The sequence below is a fragment of the Arachis stenosperma genome, chromosome 6 (assembly GCF_014773155.1).
Source record: "Arachis stenosperma cultivar V10309 chromosome 6, arast.V10309.gnm1.PFL2, whole genome shotgun sequence".
In the NCBI taxonomy this organism is placed as follows: domain Eukaryota; kingdom Viridiplantae; phylum Streptophyta; class Magnoliopsida; order Fabales; family Fabaceae; genus Arachis; species Arachis stenosperma.
This window is the reverse complement of record NC_080382.1, coordinates 48,075,067-48,082,700: the sequence shown is the minus strand read 5'-3', so window position 1 is coordinate 48,082,700 and position 7,634 is coordinate 48,075,067. Positions and strand designations below refer to the sequence as shown.

General features: G+C 40.0%; 1 non-coding gene across 1 annotated transcript; it reads right to left on the bottom strand.

Moving 5' to 3' along the window:
• Positions 1 to 6,298: 6,298 nt before the first annotated feature.
• Positions 6,299 to 6,406, bottom strand: LOC130937454 (small nucleolar RNA R71). The gene has a single exon (XR_009068674.1). It is a non-coding gene; the product is annotated as a small nucleolar RNA R71 (small nucleolar RNA).
• Positions 6,407 to 7,634: the final 1,228 nt, after the last annotated feature.

The window sequence follows — 7,634 nt, the reverse complement described above, 5'->3', positions numbered from 1 at the left end:
TAAACACAAAGGATTCTTCATTCACTTGAATGATCAGTTCACCTCCATCAACATCAATCACAGCCTTTGCTGTGGCTAGGAAGGGTCTGCCAAGGATAATAGATTCATCCATGCACTTCCCAGTCTCTAGGACTATGAAATCAGCAGGGATGTAATGGTCTTCAATCTTCACCAAAACATCCTCTACAAGTCCATAAGCTTGTTTTCTTGAGTTGTCTGCCATCTCTAGTGAGATTCTTGCAGCTTGCACCTCAAAGATCCCTAGCTTCTCCATTACAGAGAGAGGCATGAGGTTTGCACTTGACCCTAAGTCACACAGAGCCTTCTTGAAGGTCATGGTGCCTATGGTACAAGGTATTGAAAACTTCCCAGGATCTTGTCTCTTTTGAGGTAATTTTTGCCTAGACAAGTCATCCAGTTCTTTGGTGAGCAAAGGGAGTTCATTCTCCCAAGTCTCATTTCCAAATAACTTGTCATTTAGCTTCATGATTGCTCCAAGGTATTTAGCAACTTGCTCTTCAGTGACATACTCATCCTCTTCAGAGGAAGAATACTCATCAGAGCTCATGAAAGGCAGAAGTAAATCCAATGGAATCTCTATGGTCTCATTTTGAGCCTCAGATTCCCATGGTTCCTCATTGGAGAACTCAATGGAGGTCAGTGCACGCCCACTGAGGTCTTCCTCAGTGGCGTTCACTTCCTCTCCTTCCTCTACAAATTCGGCCATGTTGATGGCCTTGCACTCTCCTTTTGGATTTTCTTCTGTGTTGCTTGGGAGAGTACTAGGAGGGAGTTCAGTAACTTTCTTTCTCAGCTGTCCCACTTGTGCCTCCAAATTCCTAATGGAGGACCTTGTTTCAGTCATGAAACTTTGAGTGGTTTTGATTAGATTAGAGACCATGGTTGCTAAGTCAGAGGGGTTCTGCTTAGAATTCTCTATTTGTTGCTGAGAAGATGATGGAAAAGGCTTGCCATTGCTAAACCTGTTTCTTCCACCATTATTGTTATTGAAACCTTGTTGAGGTCTCTCTTGATTCTTCCATGAGAAATTTGGATGATTTCTCCATGAAGAATTATAGGTGTTTCCATAGGGTTCTCCTAGGTAATTCACCTCTTCCATTGAAGGGTTCTCAGGATCATAAGCTTCTTCTTCAGATGAAGCATTCTTAGTACTGCTTGGTGCATTTTGCATTCCAGACAGACTTTGAGAAATCAAATTGACTTGTTGAGTCAATATTTTATTCTGAGCCAATATAGCATTCAGAGTATCAATCTCAAGAACTCCTTTCTTCTGATTTGCCCCATTGTTCACAGGATTCCTTTCAGAAGTGTACATGAATTGGTTATTCGCAACCATTTCAATTAGTTCTTGAGCTTCTGTAGGCGTCTTCTTCAGATGAAGAGATCCTCCAGCAGAGCTATCCAAAGACATCTTGGACAGTTCAGAGAGACCATCATAGAAAATACCTATGATGCTCCATTCAGAAAGCATGTCAGAAGGACATTTTCTGATCAGTTGTTTGTATCTTTCCCAAGCTTCATAGAGGGATTCTCCATCCTTCTATCTGAAGGTTTGGACTTCCACTCTAAGCTTACTCAATTTTTGAGGTGGAAAGAACTTTGCCAAGAAGGCATTGACTAGCTTTTCCCATGAGTCCAGGCTTTCTTTAGGTTGTGAGTCCAACCATGTCCTAGCTCTGTCTCTTACAGCAAAAGGGAATAGCATAAGTCTGTAGACCTCAGGGTCAACCCCATTAGTCTTGACAGTGTCACAGATTTGCAAGAATTCAGCTAAGAACTGATGGGGATCTTCCAATGAAAGTCCATGAAACTTGCAATTCTGTTGCATTAGAGAAACTAATTGAGGCTTAAGCTCAAAGTTGTTTGCTCCAATGGCAGGGATAGAGATGCTTCTCCCATAGAAGTCGGGAGTAGGTGTAGTAAAGTCACCCAGCACCTTCCTTGCATTGTTTGCATTGTTGTTGTTTTCGGTTGCCATGGGTTCTTCTTCTTTGAAGATTTTTGTTAGGTCCTCTACAGAGAGTTGTGCCTTAGCTTCTCTTAGCTTTCGCTTCAAGGTCCTTTCAGGTTCAGGGTCAGCTTCAACAAGAATGCCTTTGTCTCTGCTCCTGCTCATATGAAAGAGAAGAGAACAAGAAAATATGGAATCCTCTATGTCACAGTATAGAGATTCCTTGAGGTGTCAGAAGAACAGAAAAATAGAAGAAAGAGTTAGAAGAATTCGAACTTAATCAGATAGAGTTCGAATTGTGCATTGAGAAGGAGTAGTACTCCATAAATAGAAGGATGTGAAAAGAGGGGAAGAGAATTTTTGAAAAATTGATTGATAATTTTCGAAAACTCAAAGTGGAAAAAGAATCAAGTGAGTTTTGAAAAAGATTTTGAAGTTAGAAGTCAAAAAGATTTGATTGAAAACTATTTTGAAAAAGATGAGGTTAAAAAGATATGATTGGTTTTAAAAAACATGTGATTGAGAAGATATGATTTGAAAACAATTTTTAAAAAGATTTGATTTTAAAAATTAATAACTTGGCTATCAAGAAAAGATATGATTCAAACATTAAACCTTTCTCAACAGAAAAGGCAACATACTTGAAATGTTGAATCAAATCATTAATTGATAGCAAGTATCTTTGAAAAAGGAAAGAAATTGATTTTGAAAACATTTGATTGAAAAGATATGATTTGAAAAAGATTTGATTTTGAAAAACTTTGAAAACTTGAAAAAAATTTGATTTGAAAATAAAATCTTCCCTCTTGTGCCATCCTGGCGTTAAACGCCCAGAATGGGGCACATTCTGGCGTTTAACGCCCAAAACTATACCCTTTTGGGCGTTAAGCGCCCAACCAGGTACCCTGGCTGGCGTTTAAACGCCAGTCTGTCCTTCTTCACTGGGCGTTTTGAACGCCCAGCTTTTTCTGTGCAATTCCTCTGCTGTATGTTCTGAATCTTCAATTCTCTGTATTATTGACTTGAGAAGACACAAATTAAAAATATTTTTGGATTTTTTTAATAATCAAAATGCAACTAAAATCAAATAACAATGCATGCAAGACACCAAACTTAGCAGTTTGTATACTACTGACACTGACAAAATGAGAATGCATATGGAGAACAACAAAACACTCAAGTCAAGAGAATTCAAAGATCAGAGTAAGAAATAATCAAGAATTACTTGAAGATCCTTAAGACACATGAATGAATGCATGCAAGACACCAAACTTAAGATGAGACACTAGACTCAAACAAGAAACATAAAATATTTTTGGTTTTTATGATTTTGTAAATTTTTTGTGCTTTTTCGAAAATTATATGGAAAAGAAAATAAAGGTATCAAAATTCTTAATGAGAATTCCAGGAATCATGCAATGTTAGTCTAAAGCTTTAGTCTAAAGAAATTAGACATGGCTAGCCAAGCTTCAGCAGGACATTGCATTCAAGAGCTAAATTGATGAGAATCAATCAGCTTTGGTGATGATAAGAACATCACCTTGAAACACTAGAATTCATTCTTAAGAACTCTGAAGAAAAATACCTAATCTAAGCAACAAGATGAACCGTCAGTTGTCCATACACAAAACAATCCCCGGCAACGGCGCCAAAAACTTGGTGCACGAAATTGCAATCACACTTTTGCAACTCCGCACAACTAACCAGCAAGTGCACTGGGTCGTCCAAGTAATACCTTACGTGAGTAAGGGTCGATCCCACGGAGATTGTCGGCTTGAAGCAAGCTATGGTTATCTTGTAAATCTTAGTCAGGATATCAGAAATTATCAGGATTGATTGTGAAAAGCAAAGGAACATGAAATAAGTACTTGTTATGCAGTAATGGAGAATAGGTTGAGGTTTTGGAGATGCTCCATCTTCTGAATCTCTGCTTTCCTACTGTCTTCTTCATCAAACACGCAAAGCTCCTTCCATGGCAAGCTGTATGTAGGGTTTCACCGTTGTCAGTGGCTACCTCCCATCCTCTCAGTGGAAATGTTCAACGCACCCTGTCACGGCACGGCTATCCATCTGTCGGTTCTCAATCAGGCCGGAATAGAATCCAGTGATTCTTTTGCGTCTGTCACTAACGCCCCGCCTTCAGGAGTTTGAAGCTCGTCACAGTCATTCAATCATTGAATCCTACTCAGAATACCACAGACAAGGTTTAGACCTTCCGGATTCTCTTGAATGCCGCCATCAGTTCTAGCTTATACCACGAAGATTCTGGTTAAGGAATCCAAGAGATATCTACTCAATCTAAGGTAGAACGGATGTGGTTGTCAGGCACACGTTCATAGTTGAGAATATGATGAGTGTCACGGATCATCACATTCATCCGGGTTAAGAACAAGTGATATCTTAGAATGGAAGCAAGCATGATTGAATAAGAAACAGTAGTAATTGCATTAATCCATCAAGACACAGCAGAGCTCCTCACCCCCAACCATGGGGTTTAGAGACTCATGCCGTGGAAGGTATACAAAGAAACGTGTAAAGTGTCATGAGGTACAGCAGAGCTCCACACCTTAATCTATGGTGTGTAGAAACTCCACCGTTGAAAATACATAAGAACAAGGTCTAGGCATGGCCGAATGGCCAGCCTCCCAATGACCTAAGATAGCATAAAATGAAGATAGCTACCCCGATATCTCAATACAATAGTAAAAGGTCCTACTTATAGAAAACTAGTAGCCTAGGGTGTACAGAGATGAGTAAATGACATAAAAATCCACTTCCGGGCCCACTTGGTGTGTGCTTGGGCTGAGCAATGAAGCAATTTCGTGTAGAGACTCTTCTTGGAGTTAAACGCCAGCTTTTATGCCAGTTTGGGCGTTTAACTCCCATTTAGGTGCCAGTTCCGGCGTTTAACGCTGGAATTTCTGAGGGTGACTTTGAACGCCGGTTTGGGCCATCAAATCTTGGGCAAAGTATGGACTATCATATATTTCTGGAAAGCCCAAGATGTCTACATTCCAACGCCGTTGAGAGCGCGCCAATTGGGCTTCTGTAGCTCCAGAAAATCCACTTCGAGTGCAGGGAGGTCAGAATCCAACAGCATCTGCAGTCCTTTTCAGTCTCTGAATCAGATTTTTGCTGAGGTCCCTCAATTTCAGCCAGAAAATACCTGAAATCACAGAAAAACACACAAACTCATAGTAAAGTCCAGAAAAGTGAATTTTAACTAAAAACTAATAAAAATATACTAAAAACTAAACCAAATATACTAAAAACATACTAAAAACAATGCCAAAAAGCATATAAATTATCCGTTCATCAATAACCAAACAGAGTAACCATTAACTATAAATCAATCTTAAAAATCATTCCATCAATGATAGAGATTCTAACCAATCAATTCCTAGTCAAGGCTTTTATTTTTATTATTTTAAATTCCTCAATTTAAATCCCAATTTACTTAGCTCAACTTTTTGGAATATCTAATTAATAAAACAGCACACTTTTCTGCAACTCGTTGGGAGACGACCTGGGAGTTAAAACTCCCAGTAATTTTAATTTAAACTTTCTGTGACATATTTCTAAATTGATAGGCAGATTTTTGGTGAGTTAAGAACTATACTTGCAACGTAACCATTTAAATAAATTTTTAATTCACCAGCTTCTGCATTCCATCAATTTTTTGCGCCATTGCCGGGGAGTTGCAATAGAGTGCTAATTTTATTAATTAGAATCTATTTACTTGCATTTTATTTAATTTTGCTACTATGAGCTGCATGTTTCTTCCGTCAAATGACACGTTCACTTCCTGATCCGCGCTTGCTAATATTCAATCCTGAAATTGAAAGAACAATTTCACGAATAAGGCGAGAACAGCGTAGGTTAGTCCGTTCTGAGGGCGGATCTGAAAGTGAATCTGAGGAAGAAACCAGCCCCTGTTCTACTGATTCGGTTGTTTTACGTGCAGAAAACATGGCAGCTAGAAGAGTTACCATTCAGGAGGAAGGAGCTCCTGATTTTACAATGCAACCGTTTCAAGCGCATCATCCAGCGGTAGCAATAAAGGCCGCACTGCTAAATTTGATGCCCAAGTTTCATGGCCTACCTGCTCAAGAGCCTATCAAGCACTTGAGAGATTTCCAGGCAGCCTGTTCTACTGTCAGGCGTGATGGCACTGATGAAACTTCAATTCTGCTGAAAGATTTTCCGTTCTCTCTTGAGGGAAAAGCAAGAGAGTGGTACTACACTCAACCTCTAGCAAATGTATCCAACTGGGATACACTCAGAAAGGAGTTTCTGGAGAAATTCTTTCCATCTGAAGTTACTGATAAACTGAGGAAGGATATCTCTATAATTGTTCAGGATGACAATGAGACTCTCTTTGAATATTGGGAGCGCTTCAATAATCTTCTGGAAGCATGCCCCCACCACATGATTGATAAGATCGTGCTACTCAGCTATATCACACAAGGTATGAGGCCCCAAGATAAGACCACATTGGAAAGTGCCAGCAATGGGTCTATGAAGAAGTACAAGACCACTGATGAAGCTTGGCAATTGATCAGTGATTTAGCTGAATCTACTCGGAACCACAGACAGAAGCAAGGTCGTTTAAGGGCCGTTGCAGAAGTATCTTCTGGCATAGAGACTACTGCTCTAAATCGAAGCATCTGTGAAATGACCAACCTGTTGAAGCAAATGCAGTTAAATCAACAAGCTCAGCAAACTCAACCGTAGCAAAATCAACAACTAGTTCCACAAAGAATTTGCGGAATTTGTGCTGATTACAGCCATTACACTGATGAATGCCCGCAGCTCCAACAAGAAGACAACATGGTGGCATCCACTCACAACTTCTATGATCGGCCCAACCAAGGGTACAAAAAAGTTGGAAATAATAACCATGGATGGCAGGATAATTCAAACCAGAATTGGAGGGACAACAATAATAGGGGAGGCAGAGATAATCAGGGAAATCAAAGGTGGAATAATTACAACAACAGGCAGCAAAATCAACCTTACCGAGCACCTCACCTGAGGCAAAACCAAGGACCACCGAACAATCAGCAGCAAACCTCTCAATTTACTCATTCTTCTGTATCTTCTAATGAAGATTTATTACAAGCTTTTGAGAAAAGACAACTGGCCATGGAAAATACCATCGTGAACAGTATTAACGCCAGTCTGAATGGTTTCACCTCTACTCTGTAAGCTTTTATGACACAACTTGGTTCAACACAAAATTCCAGTAACCAACCTTCAAGCACCACTGGAATCCCCTCTCAACCATTACCCAATCCAAAGGGAGGCATTAATGCCATCACCCTGAGGTCCGAAACCACACTGCAGGAGAGGAATCAGGAGGAACCAAGCTCACCAAAATACGCCTCAGCTGAAGAGGTGGTAGAAATCGAAGATGTTGAAGAGGAAGAGGATATCCAGGACATAGCTGAAGAAGAGATAGCTCAACCACAGGAAGAAGCACAAAAAGGTGCAGGCACCATAGAAAACAATACTCCCATTCCATTTCCACAACTTGCAAGGAAGCCTAGGAAGCAGCTGGAACCTGACCCTAAAATGGTAGAAATATTCAAAAAGGTTGAGGTAACTGTTCCCCTTTTTGATGTTATTCAGCAGGTACCTAAATATGCAAAGTTTCTAAAAG